Source organism: Sparus aurata, chromosome 16 (assembly GCF_900880675.1).
Source record: "Sparus aurata chromosome 16, fSpaAur1.1, whole genome shotgun sequence".
In the NCBI taxonomy this organism is placed as follows: domain Eukaryota; kingdom Metazoa; phylum Chordata; class Actinopteri; order Spariformes; family Sparidae; genus Sparus; species Sparus aurata.
Window position 1 is genome coordinate 11,351,315 of NC_044202.1, and position 17,230 is coordinate 11,368,544.

The following is a 17,230-nucleotide window of genomic DNA, read 5'->3' on the forward strand; positions in this document are numbered from 1 at the left end:
GCAGTACCACTGTAACGGCAAAGCAGATGCTATCTGCCTGTCAAAGCATCAATTACTCAACCTAAAGTTATTCTGTACTGACACTGTTTGTCTGTTTCTTTTTCTTTTCTTCTCTTACAACAGGAAATTCTCTCCTGACTGGAAGCAAAATAGAAGAATTGAGTTGTTACTCCATTACTCTTGGCTGCCAGTGACTGGAAATGCTCAGCATGGACACTACCATTCATGAGGTTTTATTTCCTGTCATTTGTTAACGGTTTAAACTAATTTTACAATTTAAGAGGAACAAGTTGCTATTTATGGTTCTGAGCACTCGCAGGGAGTCACAAAACCAAAATAAGAGGGCGGGAAGGAACAAAAGAGAAAAAAGAAGACGGCAGTGTAGGAACAAGTCAGTTGTTGGGCAAAAAAACAGCCGTCTGGCTTGGCAAAACATCAATATCAGTCAAGAATCAAGAGTGTGTGCAAATTACAATTTTTAGCATTAATTCAAAAGTCTTAACGAATTACCACAGGGGTTTACCCAATGACCACAACTCTGACAATAGCCTCATTTATGCCCACTTTATGTACAAAAACAGATCCTCAAATGATGAACCCGTAACTACACAAATAATTCCATGCATCCAATGTTACCAATGAGAGAAACTGACACATGACATTATTTTCAAACACTTTTGATTGTTCGCCATTCGTCGCGTCCTATGGTTGTCTCGGGTGAACTACTGGCTACTCCCCCCCCACCCCCCCCCCCCCCCCCCCCCCCCCCGGATTTCTGGTGGTAAGGCTCCGTGTGGTCTGCATTTGTAAGCAGTCAGGGAAAAAAACATCACATTAAAAACGGAGTATGGATGGAGAGATCCGTCCGCCAACCAGTGGGGTCTAGATACAAGGTAAAAAAAACTCTCAAAATGCTCTTCTGTAACCCCACAAAGTCAAGTGAGACAAAGTCAAACCTGATACACCTTTAAGCCAGTGAGGTCAAAGGGGAAGTTTAGAGTGAAGGTCATCCCCATGGCCAACATTTACAACATGGCTGGATTTAATATGAAAGCTTGGCTGGAAGGTAACAGTCCTCTCTCCGGTCTTATCCCAGTAACCCAGAGCCTTTTCTAGGTCTCTCCTCCCCCTCCCCTCCCCCTCCCCCTCTGTCTGTCCACATCAAGAGTCTTGTTGCTGGGGCTTGAAACCAGCACCCTTCTTAAACAAGGGGGCACGATAAGAAGATGAGAGAGAAGGAAATATGGGAAGTGTCAGGCAATGTCGGAAGACGGGGTAGGACAGTCATGGCAGAGGGCATACAGTGTCTGATCAGTATGACGGTTCTTCACATACAACTCATTTTGGCATCCCTGCTTATGACCTAATTGCAGATGTAACTTTAAAGAATCAAACTCAAAGCCCTCTGAGCTTTTTCCGGCTTTGCTTGGTGGCATAACAGTAAAGTAGAGCATGTTCTTGATCAGATATCAGCACTACACACAGGATTACATGCCACAGTCACGGTTGCAGGGGAAGGATATTAGGTGCTTTATTTAAAACAGCAGCACCCGAAAATACGACCAGTCAGTTGCTAGCTGGTCCTCAGGCAGATCTGCAGCCAAGCAGACCTAGATCAACTTCAGTGTAACCAGTTCTGAGAGAAACACAGAACATGACAGGGCAGGCAGTGAGGGATTCGGCGACGGGTGCTCACTAAAAGAGGTTGGAGGCTGCACTCAGTACATTTCAGTGCTACTCTGAGCATCCTCCCACTACCTCTCTAGTTGAATGTTCAGCCAAATTGCACAAAAAACAGTAATTTGTAATGTAAAGATCCCCGCATGACAGCTGAAGCTACAGATAAGGGATCCTAATGGGTTTCTATTGGTCCTGTTGAATTACTGTACAACTGTGTATTGTCTTAACTGATAAATTACATTAGGAAATACTGAAAGATGTCCTAAGTCCCTCAAAGTTGTGTACATTTTTTAAACATGATATTGAATATTGATATATCTTATGGTAATATATGTGTCAAAGTTAGAAATTCCAGTATTGTCCCAACCCTAATATGACTAATACACAAACGGATCCAACTGGTCCACTTACAGGAGTAAAAAATGCGTCTGCGGTCCAAACTTTTTGACCCTGAACGAGCTGTACTACAGATGTATGAGAGGTGTTGTCATTAAATCCTTCCTCCTACTTTCTTGAAACTAATCTACTGATCTCGAGAAGTGTTTCCACAGGATGCCATAATCAAGCAAACGGACAAAGAATTGCACAATGCGACATATTTTTAGTTTTTATTTTAATTTTTTACATTTTTCGTGAAGGTAAAGTTTCTGCAGGTAGTATTTCCAAAGAAGTAATCACTGCATCTATGACAACATTAACGACACGCTGTATTTTTCAAGGGAATGTAACACACTGCCTGTCCTATAACTTATACACTTTATTAAAACGACACATATTTAAATGCATGCAATGCTTTCTAAATATGTGCAGGGGACACTTGCATAAGTGCCTCAAACAAACACTAGTTTTGCTTTTCATTCATGCAAACACACAGAGTTACGTCCCGTGTGACCTGCCTTCGTGTTTCGATGAAATATTGCCCAATTCCTCTCCAGCATGTCCTCATCCTGCTGCCCCTCTGTGTTAGGGGTCAGAGGTCGCTGACACTGTAAGCATGCAAAACACTCCCTACACGACACAGGGGCAAACAGGAGCGAGGGCCTGATTAGGGGAGCAGATTGCGTTGTTTTGTGCAGCTGCTAAGCCAAACGGAACTGAGCTGAACTGCATCAGTGCGATGCAATGTGGGAATGAGAATGTCTTTGTTGCTAAATGTGTGTTTGTTGTACAGATAACAGAAAACACATGGACACTTCAAATATGGGAGAGACTGTAAAATGTTAATGATCAGCACGTAAAAAATTCTAACAAATTAGGTACTGAGAGACTGCATACACAGTGTGCGATAAGACCGGGTGAAATAAATGCAATGAATCTGTCACGCTTTCTGAGTTATGAACAAAAGTCATGTGTCCATAAAAGCCACGTGCAGGCATAAAATCTTGTTAAAGCAGCTGCAATGAAAATCAAATGTTCACATTTAGAATTAACACTTCTGTACACACACACACACACAACATAAATAAGGAATAAGTCAATAACGCCAGACTGTTAGAATTTCAGACTTTAAGGATCAGTAAACTTTATTGACATATGCACAGTTTATGTGTGAGAGTGATTTGTTATCTTGTGGACTGAAACCGCATAAACTCCCAGTTGTGGAGTGACAGACAGGAAGACTCCAGTAGGAGAAGTAACTGTACAACCACACTTTGACATTTATATGAGCTGTGATTAGATTAGATTGGATGATCACAGAGGAGCAAGAACTAGAAAGAAAAATAGATGGGCTCTTTATGACAAACTCATGGTCTACAACGGAGAAGAAAGTAACACAAATCCAGAATAGAAGCCAATTTAATGTAAATCAATCTTGTTTCCACCTTTTCAACAAATGTTGCAAGAGCCAAATTGCAAATAGTTTTAGACGTAGTTCAAATATGATCACCTATGTAAACATTAGAGGAAAGCAGGCTTGTATTTTGAGTCCATCAGTTCCAGAATATATGACTCAACAGCCCAAATCTTTACTAAAAAAAGCTACGTAGTGCACTTTTAAAAACACTGATTATTTGACTGATACAAGATATATAGTGTATAAAATAAGTCACAAAATAGTGAGAGAAGTAAAATGTTTTGTACACTAGATTTAGCTCCCAAAAATGACTTCTGACTGAAAAAGTCCACGGTTTGACTTGACCGGGGCAAAAAAATGCTACTTGGTTTGAACATACAGTAGGATGTATACAAAACTACATTTCTGCTTAATTACCTAACAAAAACACTGTCTGGATGGAAAATAAATCCAGTATACCAACACAGAGACCAATATCTGCTTTCTGTAGAAATATCTGTATCTCCATACGTTGGTGGGGAGTTAATAAAAAAAAAAAAAGAAACTCCACCTGCTGAGTTCAAAAGCATTTTGAAACATTTTAACTGAGGAGAAACTCTTTGACCTCCCATTAATGCAGTATTTTCTGCCAGGGCCAACACTAGCTACCTATTTAAAGCAAAGTTTAACAGCTGTTCCAGCGCTCTCAGGTGTCAGCAGACGTCAGCGAAAACTTTATACGACTGAATGAGTACGCGCGGATATTTGCAGTTGTGTGCAATGATGAACTGCCCGGGAAGGAATGTGTGCGTGTCACCATTTCACACTGATAAGAGAGAAAACATCACAACATGATGACACTTGTTCGAGTCAACACCGGGTATCTCACAGTCTGTGTGAATAAGTATAAGTCAGGCAGAACGAGGGCGAGGTAGACAGACAAAGGTTAAGAGACAATTTCAGATAAGGAGGGAAAATGGCAGATGGATTGCGTCATACTCATTTGTTCGTCTCTTTGACAGTAAGCAGGATACGGCAAAAACCTGAGAAAATTCAATCCAACTTACAAATTATGAGAATTGTGCAGCTTTGGCAAAGACACACCCTGAGTGCAGAACTTGAACCTGTAAAACCTGACTTTAGACTCACTCTGTTAAACAAACATTTATAAAAACGCAACACTTCATTTACAGTCGGAAGATAACAGAGCCGTGCGATGTGCCTGGAGAATATCACTGGCGGAGGGCTTCTGCAGAAAACGCTGAAAACGTGAGAAATGTATCTACGCACCAGGTGCCACAGAGCGCACAAATGCATTAACAGGGCTTATCAGATGAGTGAGGTGAGATTTATGGTTAAAATGCTACCGCACATCCGTTCCTCACTTACACATCCCAGATGGACTGGGTTAAAGAATGTAAAGGGCCAGAAACAAGCAGAAGTTTGTGTCAAAGCAGCACATAGAAATCATGTAGTAAACTCTATGAGGTCAATGCAGACCTCCAGAATAACTTCCTTCACCACCGCCTCGAGAAACAATTGAGTGCATCCTTTCAGTGTAATGGTGATGGTGTATTTGTTTTGGAGATAAAGACACTACTCAGGCATGAAATTGAACTGGAAGGTCAGAAATGTATTCTGTCGTTTTCTCTGATAACGGTCAAGAACTCTTCACTCTTTTCTTTCCTCACCTCCTCCATATTCTCCCCCATTTATCATCAGTCACTGTCATCCCTCTTTCATGTCACCTCTACCTTTAAATATCACCCCAACCCCCATTCCTGCTGCTACATCCCCCCCGTTTCCTTCCCTTGCCCTTCATCCCTCATTCCACTGCCTTCCTGCCTGCATTTGTGTGTCCTTCCCACTGTCCCTAAGAGAGGAAAAGACGACAGCAGATCATCAACCTCTCCAGTGATGATGATCCAGGCGATTTTAGCAGGCTCTACCCCCCCCCCCCCCGATAGCTGACGACAACATTCTACAAACACTGTGGATTCATAGACACATCAATAGCTCTTAACATACAGCCCTTCAAACTTCTGCCTGGCTGCTTGACATCCTGCCCATTCACCGATTTCCCATCCTAGCACAGAGCACGCACACACACGTCGCAACACACACACATGCACAGAGCTCGGTTGGCAGAGCTTGGCAGTGCTTCATCAGCCTGAGCCTTGGCATTAGCTGCCTGCTGCAGCTGAATGGAGACCTCAGTGGCTCTCTGATGAGGAAGGAACAGAACAGAGAGAGAGAGAGAGAGAGAGAGAGAGAGAGAGAGAGAGAGAGAGAGAGAGAGATGGGGGCAGCAGAAAATCTTGGATGGGGTAAATGTGCAGTGCAAAATACATGCAATAATGTGGGGTGAGCGAAGAAAGATAGAGAGAGACGAGGAGGAGAGGGAGAGACGAGGGAAGTGACTCCACAGAATGCAGAGCAGGTAGCTGCCAGAGTGGATTACTGCAGCAGGAATGCAGCACTGGCTACAGGACGGAGGGAGGGAAGAGAGCAGGAGACGTAGCGGGAGGCAAAGTGATGAGAGTGTACAGCAGAGGAGAGATAGAGATAGCTGCTAAATCACACAGCTAGTACAGATTGTCCTATTACTGTAAGTCAACAAAGAAGATGTCGAATTATGTAACGTCACGGACAAAACGACGGATATGGTGAGCTGCTTATCACCTTTCACAGTAATCATTAAAAGGTGCTTACGTGTACTTTAAGATGTGAAAACACACAACAGGGCATTTAGAATTTAAAATGCAGCATAGATTCTGGGATGAATGAATACCCCCCGAAATGACCTTGAGTGAGACATTATTTTCAGCACAAGTGGTTTCAACACAGCTGAACAGACAATGCCACCATCAAATGTCACCCATATTTTAAAAATAATACAGGCCCATGCACAGGTGCACTTTAAATGGAGAAGTGTGACATTTTGGTAAGTGTGCTTGTTTGAAAAAGACGATGCCACTCTCATGGGTGCATGCTAGATAGAGAGGCGATGCCACGGCCCTTCCGGTGGACCACCGTGAGATCTTATTTCAGACAGAATAGTCAGTCGCAGCTTGTCGTAAACCTGTTGAGGTATGAGACTGTGAAACTAGTTAGTAACACTGAAACCCACGACAGACATTTTGTATCTCTGCTGCAGCTGTCAATATGACCCGGCCTTGATTTGATTATAAAACCTTTCCGTGCCAACGTGACAGCCATGTTGATGACATATCTTGAGCTGCACACACAAAAAATGAAACTATACAAACTGTTCCTTTTGGCGGGCAGATGAGTCAGTGACATCCCTCTATACAAGAATCAAACTTCTGATTATGAGAAACCTACATATGAGTGAGACGTGAGACTTCAGTAGCAGGACGCTGACGAGAGAAGCTCCTTTTCCTGTTTTACGATAGCTTGTCATGGTCTCTGTGACTTCTGGACTATTTAGGATGAATTCAGCTCAAGCAGGATGTGAACCAGCATCCGCAATAATAAACGCATGTAAACGCAGCTCGGCGAAGACGCACAGAACACGCCTTGGCCACATATTGACCTCAAGCTGTTGTGTGAGCAGACATCAGCGTAGACATGGTGAGACGGTGACACATGTACTGTCTCTGCTGACTAACTTGGCCTGATAGCACCAACGCAGACACACAGCAGCTGCTTGTCCCGGCGTGCTACGTGAATGTTTACACGTACGAGCGCACCGACCCATATGTTACAGAATATATACAGTACAGTATATATGTATGTGTGCCACTCCTGTGTGACTACAGGCAACAGGGAAGGAAGTGTGGCGCCGGCATTTGTGCCCAACAGGAAACAGACTCACAAAGACCAGAGGAGGGGCGGAAGAGAGCGAAGAGATGGAGGAGGAGGAGGAGGAGGAGGAGGAGGAGGAGGAGGGAGAGAGGAAGGGAGGAAAAGGTGGGCAAAGAGGATGATGATGACGAGGAGGAGGAGAAGAAGAGATGGTGAAAACTATTTGAAATTCAGAACATTATCAATACTGTGAATCGATCTTGTCTGACTGGGCAACATGGTACAAGTGAGCACACAAATAGCTACACTAGGGTATCCTTTGGTTCAAGAAAGACAGTCTGAGATCTTTCAGGAATAGCTTCTTTTTTTCTTCTTCTTCTGCAAATTGGATCTTGAGCACAGAGGTGGATGGCAATTAGCTTAGCTTTGCATTATACTAAGTTGTTGTCCCGCTGCTGCTGTAAACATGTGAAAACAGTTTAGAGGAGCTTGTAAGTACATCTTTGGACTTTGCCAGGCTAACCATTCCCCTCTTTTTCCAGCCTCTATGCTAAGCTAGGCTAATCACCTCTTGCTTCACCTCCATACTTATGGTATCAGTTTTCTTTAATTCATCACTCTCAGAGGGCTCATTTTGTTTAACTATTCCTTTGAGAAACATAAAATACAAATGTCTTGAGTAAAGTAAATAAATTGCATAATGCATAAAAACAATATGAGGGTAATATGTAAACATTTTAAAAATGTCTTACTGCTGGATTCAAGGGTTAGGGAAACTTTAATTAAGTTTGGTCAACCACATATATGCGCAGTAACAGGAGAGAGCAGAAATAAATCAACATTATTCAAACTGCACAGAGGCACAACTTACATTTTAGATGCATCACTCTGTCTGTCTGTTGCACGTTAATCTCCTCTTCCCAAAGTCTCCATTCTGTGGTTGAAAAACACACAAGCAAGGCATGAGGTTAGTAAAAAAGCCTCAGTGGTCATCATAATATCAAGACACACACTAATGCCATCTTTCACCATTGTTATGCTTGGCAATTGGCAAGACCTCGAGCCTGCGGCCAGGCTGACAATGCCCTCACTGTGGGGGAGAACGTTCACAGTCAAGCTAACGGGCTAAGAATGAGCTAACTGCTCAGATATGAGATGCATTCGGAGGCATTGCAATAGACTCATGCATGAGCAGACAAGCAGCGCTTGGCCACGACAACAGAAGGCCCTATTCAGTTCTTCTGGGGAGGCAGTGGTACACACACACGCACCATTATCATAATCATCATCATCTTAGAAGCTCTCATCTGCTGCAAAACATGTGCGTGGTCACACACACACACACACACACACACACACACACACACACACACACACACACACACACACACACACACACACACACACACACACACACACACACACACACACACACACACACACAGAAAACAACCCAGACTTGAAGCATTCCACTACAGTAGCATTCCATATGTTTGGTTAAGCACAGAGAATCCAGATTTAAGACTGAAGTCTGGACTGAATTTAAAGGATGGGAGAGGGAAGTAGAGGGAGATAAATAGGGAGGAGGAGGGCGGGGGGCTGAAGGAGAAAGAGAACATTCCTGTGAACAGTAAGCAGCAACAGGACACCCTTGTACAGAGAGACATATATTAAAGAATGAACCACCAAGCTCATGTTTTAGGCCAAAAAGTCCAAGAGGAGCTCAGAATGAAAGACAGTTTTAATAATCTACAGTTTCCAGACCATGGAGGATGCTTAACAGAACAAGCAAGTATGTAGGCAGTTGAGGTTGAGTTGAAACCGTTTTGACACCTGTACATGAGGACTTACTGTACGGAGAAAGGCAGATTAAATGGGAAAAAATAGAGAAGAAAAACTGTCATACAGACATGCAGTGCTGCAACCAATGATTGATTATTCACTGATCATCGACTTAATTGCCTCGAAAAATGTCATTTAAAATCGAATCTCAATACCTGAGCCAATAAGCATGCATCCTGCAAGCTGTCAATACGTAACTATAGATGTCAGTATCATGTGTTTTCCTCCTCTTCAGCCTTGCATCTGTGTGATGTCTTCAAAGATCTTAAACTTGCCACCACAAAAGATCAAGATAACCTGCATATCCTCACATTTGAGGATGGAATCACTTGATTTGAGGCCTAAAAAATGTGTTAAAGATAAATAATCATCAAATCTGATTAATGACCAATTGTTTCAGCTTGAAATGAGCATGAACTAGTAAAGTGTACATTTCATAGTCACCTGTAACAGTTTAGGGAGACCGTTCTTTAATGCCTGCGAGAGAGTAAAGGCAGGTGAAGAGCTCAGACACTTTGATCATGTAAGTAGCAACTGATGGACAGAAAGAATCGGTCTTTCAGTTGCTCCTGCCACTCTCAGCTCCCGTCTGTCACACCTTCCTTTTAATCCTACACATCTTTTCTTTACAGGAAGCAGACATGCCCTGCTTCCCTGCTCTCGGTGCCGTCATGTTAAATTCACGAAGGCGGCGGCGTGACACCAGCACACGGATTTCTGCTGAATCATCTGATGTTCTCACGCTACGCGACAGCGCTCTGCACTGTACTAAACAAAATGTGCAATTCTGCCAGCTGTTTTTGGTGCGCTGTGTGATTGATAAACCCTCAAGTTTAATTAAAATATGCGACTTCATAAAATGAGATTTGACACATTCTTAGCGATCCAGAAGACGCCAATTACCCTGGTGACCAGAGACCACATGTTTGTCTGTGTTTGTATGTTTTTCTGTGTGTGTGTGTGTGTGTAGGGGGGCTATTCATTCAGACAGTTATCCAACCCGTAACTGAACAAAACAGAAAACAGCTGTCTCCTTCTCATCCCTCGCTCCCACTCACGCACACAGCATGTCAGGTCGGGGAGGATTCATTACGTTACTCAGCAGAATAAACTGGAAAAGTCTGAGGTGGCTCTTCCTTAAAAGGTTTTTATCTGTCTCTGAAAAGACAGTTGTCAGCTCCCTGATTTGTAAACAGATGCCTATAAGAAGCCATTATAGTTTAATCGTTTTGGATGGCAGATACAAATTTAAATCAGGTATCAGTGCATCCCTTAGCTCAAAGTATAACACATTTCTTTAAGGACTCTTCTAGTTTTAGTGTAATCTTTTGTCCGTTTCACCTAAAATATCCTTTGTGTCCTGTCCCTTATCACAACAAACACTTTAGTATGCTTTGCATTGCACAGAATGAGGAAGCCTGCTGTTCCTGTATAATCTGCGCTGATATGGAATGTGCTTATCTGTCAGAACAAGTCCGCACCGAGATGCGCGTCTGCATATTTATAGATTTGGAGTATTTGGCACTTCTTGTCCTTACCTGCAATGCAAGTCCAGCCAGCGTGCTCATATTACACAGCAACAAGATATTCCTTGCCCGAAACTACAAACTCTGATGTGTCAAACAGAACGGAAAGTCCCGTATCCATTTGTCATGCTACATAAGCATTTTATTGTGTAATATTTACCTTTGAGTATGTATCACACGCATCATGGAAGGCTGTTGATAAGTTATCAGGGTATGCTTTTAGGCTTACACTTTGCAAACACATAGAGCGCATGCAAGGCCACACATGAGTCCACTTTGGCAAAGATCAGCCTAACATTGATCTGACCGGTACCAACAAGCATGACAAAAATATTTCTAATTGCATGGGGAGGTAAAGATGCTGGTTTAAATTTCAAAGGACAGCTCAACCAAAAAATCTAAATTAGGTTAGAATCTAGTCATCCCCATGCTGATGCAGTCAGGTGAGGTTTTGTTGTCCACAAAACATTTACGAACCTTCATAGCAAAACAGTGTTGCAGCTTTTGCCACTACTGCAGTAGAACAACAGGAACAAAAATAAATCCCATATGGCTCCAGTCATCTCTTTCAGCATAATCCAAGTCTCCAGAAGCCAATCGCAAATTGATTTGAATAGATGTTATTTGCACCCTTTTCAAAGCCAAAATCTTCACTGTAGCTGCTGAGCAAAAAAGCATTAGAGTGCACACCATCTGGATTGGGGGCAAGAGCTCAACTGCTTGTCAAGTGTGTAAACAACATCTTATCAAATCAATTTGGGATGTCTGGGACTCTAAAGACTTGGATGATGTTTTTTCTGGTGTTTTTTTGGCGTTACTTCGATTGTTTCGGAGAATGCTGCAACACTGCTTTGCTGGGGAACTTGGTAAATAATGGCAGATATTTCCTTTTTGGGTTTACTGATCCTTCGATGATTTTAACATAGATTTTCAGATGTTTACCATACAAAGCAATACGGTAAACGTCTCCAAATATAGAATATCACATATAAATGGCACCGAAAATGTCATATTCATCAACGCTTTTAAGGAGAAACTCTATGTGTCTGAATGGCACATTCTGCATGTATTTAAATGCAGCGTGGAAAAGAGAGTGTCAAAAGAAAAAAGGGGCAGAGGAACCATGTCGGGTAAAACAAGAGAGGAAACGAGGGAGAATGAAAGAAGGGGGAAGAGAGAGATCATGTTCAATTTCCTCCACTGGAGAACATTTCAAGGCCCTGAAACTCCATCCTGGGCTCCACCGGCCAGGCGGGCCTCGTTTGCATGGGAGTCCATTTCCTGTGTGTGATTAGCAGAAGGGAGAGTGTGTGTGTGTGTGTGAGTGCGCGTGTGCATGCGTGCGTGTGTGTGTGTGTGTGTGTGTGCGTGCGCACTGGGGGTTGCAGTTCAGAGAGGTCTGGGGTTGTTTTGTCTGCTCGGGGAGGAAAGGAATGCCCAAATCAAACACAGTGAACAGGATGCCTAGAGAGAGAGAGGGAGAGAGAGAGCGAAAGAGAAGGACAGGGGAAAAAGAGGGGAGCAGATACACAGTGAGGAGAAAGATGGGGAGAGACAGGAAGCAGGGATCCAGACAGAGGGAGCTAACAAAAGCAAGGAGGAGGGAACACCAGAGAAGAATAGGGGAAGAGATCAATTTTTCACTCGCTGCCACCGAAGCCTAAGAGCAGCATTCCTCCTGCTGCTATTTGCATTCCAGCTTAGCATCAAGGTGGGGTAAGAATTTGTCTACAAGCTGATGAGCTGTCAGATGGAAAACCATCCACCCCTTTGACTTCACTGTGAACCTGCAGAACCTGTCTTAATATCTAATGACTTGAAGTGTTCAGCCCTCCCTGTTCCTTCAAACAACAGCTGAGGCATTCACACACACACACACACACACTTAGTGCTGACGGCACAGATTAGTGTCGACTATTTTTCATTCACACAACAACAGTAATATGACAACTTGCAATGTCATGGAGCACCTCTGTTGCCTAATCGCTCAAATATAAAAGGAACCTCCTGGGGTGTAAACTAGGCAAAATGTAAGGAGTCTTTCAAAGGTCAGATCCATTATTTTAATGAAACAAGACTCAGCCTGCCTGCGAAAAGGGAAATCTAACAAATGTGATTTCAAAGCATTTTACATTCTCATTCAACTAACAAGGAGTCTGCATTTTCAATTATGATGGTACGACTGAGTTGTAGACGTCATTTTATAGTCGTTATTGATTAATTTGACGAACCGCTTGCTCGGGAAAATGTCTAAAGGTGGTGAAAAGTGCTTCTCACAATTCTCTTAAGCCCAAGTTGGTGTCTTCAGATTGTTGTTTTGTCTAACAGACATCTGTTTCAAAAATCTGTTTCAGGTTTTAAAATAAAATTCTTACATACTGCACCTTTATTAAAGACGGGGTTACATTTTCTGTAACTTTGGGGGTTTTGTGGAGCTGGGACTGGAGGTCACATGTACAAAATAGATGCTGGATGGAATAAGAGAGAGCTGATTTAAGGTTGGATCATAATTTCTGGAAGATCAGAAGACCTGAGGACTTTATATCATGATTGAATTTGAAGGCGCCCACAATATACTTTTAGACAAAGGAGACTTCACCCTTTATGCCTACAAATAAAGAATGTAGGTTTTAAAACAGCATCTAGACCTCTACTATGAGAATAACATTAGGTTACCTGATCAACATTTTCTAAGGGGGGTAGATTTGTGTTAGGGGGAATCACACTCACAACCCCGGTATTTCTAAAATCCTGGTTACAGCCCTGTAAACACAGTACACACCTATTAAAATAACAAGAAACACATAACTTTCTTATTTCCCGGCCGTTTAAAAGTTCAGTTTTCAAATACTTCCTTGTGTTGTGTGTGCGAGCCGGACCCTGCCCATGCAGCAGCGAGCCATTCCTTGACTGGCAGAGCAGAATTGATAGGCTGCTATTGTTTCCTTTTAAGGTCAATTGTGTCTCAAACGCTTGGCATGGCTGGAAGTGCAGATGCAGCTGGCTGGCAGGAGAGATAAAGCACTAATTTAACCGCATTCTTTCTGTGCAGTCCACACCTAGAGAGAGAAAGCGGAAAGGGAGGCCGTAATAGAGATGGAATGAGAGAGAGAGAGGCTGAGAGCGTTTAAGACAACAGGAGGTTGAAAGTTTTTTTTTGAGGTTTAGACGGAGAGAGGGGGGAAAAATGTACGACTAGAGGGTGAAAACAAGGAGGTAAAAACTACAGCGAGTTTGTCCAAGTGGGTGGGCGGGAGTCAATCTTTACCGCGGGCATCAAGCTCTGCTGTACCCTTGTTTGCCCCGGCAGTCAAAACACATCACCGCATGTGGTGGGCCTGTTTGTCAAGGCCACAAGACAAGGGTTCACACATATACATGCATGTCTCCCCACATGTGTAACCTGTAGAAAACCGTGTCAATCATCACCCTCAAGTTCGTTCCTCAGCCAAATTGGCCTGAGCGGCATGCTGCACCGTGAATAAAGGCATCAGCTACATGTCTAAAATGTTTAAATGTTCTGCTGAGGGGGGAAGGAGGGGGCCCGGATGGCCAAGACTGGCTTAGTTTCACAAATAAACCCAGACGCTGGGAGAAAAAGAGGGAGCCGGCTGAAAGTTGGATCATAAAATATGCCTGGTATTCCACAATGTTCCACAGTGCACAAATGAGCCACTCAGGAGGGTTATGGGATTCCTGTGAGGCTCCTGTGTCCACATGCACGCACATATATGCCCACACAAACACACAACTCTACTGTGGGCGAGTTGGACGTTCGATGCTACAACACTTTAAAATGTGCCGTCCAGCGATGAGCGCACACTTGACCGACGAAGCAATCACAACACAAAAAGAAAGCGTCGGACGATAAGGTGAATGATGACATTTTGGTTAAATGGTGTCTTTGTTATCCAAATGTTAGTTGACTTTCAGTGACGCACAGAGAGAGGGGGAGAAAAGAAGTGCAGGGCAGATGAAGGGACCACCAGAGGGGAGCCGATGACTCGCTCAGAGTCTGAGTCGCTGTGTGTGTTTCTCTGCTTCAGCCTGGTACAGTATGCGGGTTATCACTGCAAGTGATCCAGTGTATTAAGGTCAACACAGAGATGTTCCAGTGACTCAGACTATTTCAAACTGAGCTTAAGTACAGAGACGATTAGTCAGTTAGTCAATAAATCGAGCAAAACAGGATCTAAATGTACTTTTCCTTGGTCTTGCATTGCAATAAACTGAATACTTCGGGGATTTGGATTGTTGGTGGGACAAAACAAGATGTTAAAACTTGTTGCCTGGGACTTTTGGAAACTGGGTCAAAGATTTTCAGTTTTTCATGGTTTATAAACCAAAATGATTAATTGATTGAGGAAAATAATTAGCAGATTAATGAAAAATTAGTTAGTTGCAGCCAAAATTTCAAGAAATCACCTTAGGTTTTGGGAAGCTGAGGCCATTTTTCAAGTCAGTTGACAAATTAATCAAGTAAAACAATCATTTGTGGGGTGTCCTTGTTGCCTTTGCTGCATGTCATATTCCCTTCTCTCTTTCCCCTTTTCCTGTATGTTTCTTTATTACAGTTCTATCACGATTGCAAAAAATCTCATACTTGAAAGGGTTTGTCTTTCGAGTACAAGCTGCACTTTTATGGCCTCGCCATGGCTCACATTGTGCTGCTTCACTTCCCCTGGTTGGGACAGCTAGCACGACAAGGAGCTCAAAAAGCAATGCTGGCATTTAGGGGAAAACCAGCCAACCCAGCCCTCAGCTGCCCTTTACAAAAGGCAGCAGTGTGGAGATCTCTTCCAAAATAAAACCAAAGCAGAAAAGAGGGGGCGAAAAAGGGTACAGAAGAGGGGAAGGAGAGGCTGAAAATAGCCTAGCAGTCGGGGTCTGCATGCATCAGCACCGCAATGATGAACGCTCCGAAAACCAGACACGCTAATACATGGATGGATGGGCTAACAGAGGGAAGGATGTATGTGGGGAAGAAGAAAAACATCTTACCATGAGGGTAGGTGAAAAACAAAAGACAAACAGAAAATGAGGCAGCTTAGGAAAGTCAGATAAAGTTCACAGACATGAAAAGTGTCTACAGTGTGAATAAGAACTGAAAAATGAAGTTAACATAGGCGCCAAAACAGGCGAGAATGAGAGGAAGAAAAGAGTGGGAAGTGAGCAATCTCCAGGCCGCCACAGCGTCTCGGCATTCCTCTCCCTGAGAACATGTATATTTTCTGATCACAAGAAAAATAATCTGCAGGAGGAATTTTATTTTGAGAGCCACCCTGTAGATCCAAGGATTAGAGCAGGTCAGACAGGAGTGTGTGAGAGTGTGTGGACGATGTGAGAGTGTGCATAGCCCTCGTACAGTCAAGGTGGAGGGACCAGAGCTTCATTACATGGCTCCCTTGCAAAGGAAGAGCATGTGAAGATGAAAACCCCCGGACTGTTCCAGTCACATATGATCATTGGCCAACAAACATCCACACCCACACAGCTTCACTGTACATCGGCAAAGTCCATTTAGGAACGCCACTTTTAAGGATGTTGACACAAGTATCACTAATCCAAAGTCCAACTTTCCTTTTCCTCAACGTCTCAGTCTGTTCACAAATTATTTTACTCAACTTCCTCCTGTTGAGGTGAATAAAAAAGAAAGGATATCATAAAACGTGTGAGTGAGAGTACAAATAGGTGACACATTAAAGAAAAAAACCAACATAAAGTGTCCAAGTACGTTGAACCACCTCAGGCAGCCACAACAGATTCGCTGCTTCAAGTCTATGCCACTCTAACTTGGCGGATTTGCCCTCATTTGGTGTTTTGACGGAGAATTCTGTTTAAAACATTGTTCCAAAGTCTCCCGTAGGTTTTCAACTGGGTTGTCACTATTTTCATCAAACCCTTCATTCTTTGAGCCTCTGCATTATTTGTTCTGAACTTACTTATTCTGGGTTTTTCCTTTCATTTGTCACACTCGAGGTGGTTCCCTAATCCCTAAATTTTTTTTTGCGAGATCAAAACATAGGAGACATCAGACGCATCAAAAGCACAAGAGAGACAGACAGCAGGAGCATTTGATGTCGTCTCTCCGGGCCTCACCCAGAAACAGAAGCACCAGAGTCGGGACCCACCAATGCATTTGATGTTTCTAATTGTTGGCTGTTTCATCAGTTTAGTGTCATTTGGATTTGAGACTCAATAAAAGCCAATAATGAATAATAAAACTATGATGAGTTAATGTTGTACACTATTTCTCCAACCGGGCCCTCAGTACAGGCTTGAGACCTCACGATGAACCCGAACTCTGCCGAGCACTGGACTGGTACCGCCACCATGAACTCCTGCCAACCGCTGTCACGTCAGTCAGTAGCCGTCCGACTGCAAATAACAGGCTAAGACATCATAAATTCTAGGGGGAAGAAGCAGTAACTATAATGCTACGGAAGAGAGGTTGAAAGAGACATATTACAGCTCTCAGCATATAAACACACATTACACTGTAACGATGCTACTCAAGACACACAAACCCTGCTGCTGGGTGAAGGACTTTGGTTCAACATTTAGCCTTTTAAGGATGTTATTATTGAGGTGGTATTTTTTTTATTTTTTTTTTAGCTTTTGCTCGGTATGTGTAGTCTGT

At 43.1% G+C, this 17,230-nt stretch overlaps 1 protein-coding gene across 1 annotated transcript in view; it reads right to left on the minus strand.

Annotated features, from left to right (window-relative positions):
• luzp1 (leucine zipper protein 1) overlaps nucleotides 1–17,230 on the minus strand; it is a 49,856-nt gene that overhangs the window by 24,191 nt on the left and 8,435 nt on the right. Inside the window, exon 2 of the mRNA XM_030443906.1 lies at nucleotides 8,094–8,156. The gene's annotated coding sequence lies outside the window, so the exon portion shown is untranslated. The remainder of the gene's footprint in view (nucleotides 1–8,093; nucleotides 8,157–17,230) is intronic.